Raw genomic sequence first — 2,264 nt, forward strand, 5'->3', positions numbered from 1 at the left:
AGTATTAACATCTAAGTCACGGAGATCTATTATTAAAGATCATTAATGGAGGGAGATCATCAGTGGTAAACGGAAATTTGAACGTAACCCAAGGGCGTGTTATAGGATCATTACTGTTCACAAAACATATAAAAGGTGATTCCGTGATGGTCTTATAATCTTTCATGGTTGATGGAGAAGCGTAAACTTAGCAATTTCAGATAATGGACCCTGGTCCGGAAACAAACTAATCGAAAGTTGTAAGTGAAAAGCGTTCAAATATCACTGACAGTGGATCTCTTCTCCTGCAAGGTCTTTACTTTCCGTATGTTGAAGGAGGTAATACGGACGAAAGCTAGAAAAATATTCTAGTAAACATCGGATATAACTTGAATACCTCAAGGGTAAATAGCTTTGATCTAGAATGGTGCCCATCAGTTAAGATTACACTTCTTTGTAAAAAATTTAGCCCTTTATAAAGAACACTTCAAGAGGAAACTAAATGCATTATTATTTTCCAACTCCTTCTACTTCACTGGTGAACTTGTTACTATAAGCCATTGATCTCTATATTGCAAAAAGTATCTCATGAGTTTCTTGTAGTATCTGGATTTTGCACTTTTTCATCACAGTAAAGCAGTCTGAGTAAATAAGCATTATAGACAATTTTCTTTTCACAGTAGCATTTAAGTATAACAGCATATAAGTTAGGATGTTTGAAATAAACATAAACGTATCAATTTTTCTGTAAACAGTATTAGACATTTTTCTGACAATTTCACCATCCTTTAGGATATCCTCACTATGGTTTCTATGGAACTAAGGTACCTATAATCCAACAGAGGCAATGCGCGAATCTGCTTAAGCACTGCTGAAGGTGAAACAAATTTTGATAGCTAGCATGTGTCATAAAAGTATCATGACCACTAAGTAATCAAATAAAAGTAGTGCAGTGTTCGTGAAATCTCGTTATCAATAAAATTGGCCTCAAATTCGTATAATCATTTAAACAGCTTTTGGAAATGGATTATTGAAACAATTAAAATTTATGTAGTTGCTAACACTAAGAGGAAATTCCGGACAACGGCGCTAGGGTGCAATGATAAAGCAGATTAAAAAGAATTAGGAATAAGATTAGCAAGTAATTTGCATAATTAAGATTAAGAATTGTCATCTAGATTTTTTATATGTCGAAATATTTGATGTAGTTATTCAACTATGTAAATGGCATATTTTTAAAAATACTGTTTCTTTATGTCTTTATAAACAAAAGTTGGTATTCTCTGTTGTGAGGTCGTTATACAACTGTAGCACGATTTCAGTATGGAGATAATGAGACTCCAGATATACAAAAGTGAGATTTATTTCATTTAAAAATCCAACAAGTTTCCGGAAGGCAGGATCTTGCTTTCAAGTTCTATAACCAAGGAAAATACATGTAATTATTTCGCAGTATTTCACACACTGACGTACATGTAATGAAATTCATTTATATTTTCCTTCTAGTATTACCTTCCCTTGAAAATATTGCACCATCAGGCACAGACAAAAATAAGGGAGCAGCAAACATGCAATGTGAAACGTGTAAGACATTGCATTAGACAGTAGATAAATCACACAATTAGACAACGAGTCCATCACAATCTCTGTACTGAAAAATTCGTATTTTTGTATTATTTATAACATCAAGTTATCCATTGCCAAATTTCAACAATATTACGAAAATGCGACAAACAAGGTTGCAAAATGTCTCGTGATGAGAACCTTATTCAAAATATGATTAGTAAAACAGGTAATTTGGAAAGATAAACAATGCTCAAACGCAGAATTGTTTTTTACCTTATGTGTGTTGTGCTACATAAGATGGATATAATTGATAAAACTTGTATGTTGTAAAATATTTCAATGGAGAAAAGAACGCCGCAAATTTATGTTCCAGCAGCAGTGTGATATAGGCCAGTTGAGAATCAATTGAGACTGAGTAGATAAGCACTTGAATTATTCTGTGAGTAAATTGATACAGACAACGCTGCAGATTTCAGCAATAAGTGTGAGTAAACAAGAGTGTATTTTTCTCAATACAGGGTGTAGCTTTATTTGGAGGGGAGCCCCATTTCTAAAATTACATTATTAGCATTTGAAAATTTTGCCTACATAAAACCAGAATAGTATTTATTACATTTCAGCATTTTGTAGAGATCGGTAACTCGATTATCTTACTTTTATAAAGTTAAAAGTATTGACACTGTTCCCACAAGTGGGTAGACAAACTAGCTGGTATACTG

This window comes from Schistocerca serialis, chromosome 1 (genome assembly GCF_023864345.2).
Source record: "Schistocerca serialis cubense isolate TAMUIC-IGC-003099 chromosome 1, iqSchSeri2.2, whole genome shotgun sequence".
Taxonomy (NCBI): Eukaryota; Metazoa; Arthropoda; class Insecta; order Orthoptera; family Acrididae; genus Schistocerca; species Schistocerca serialis.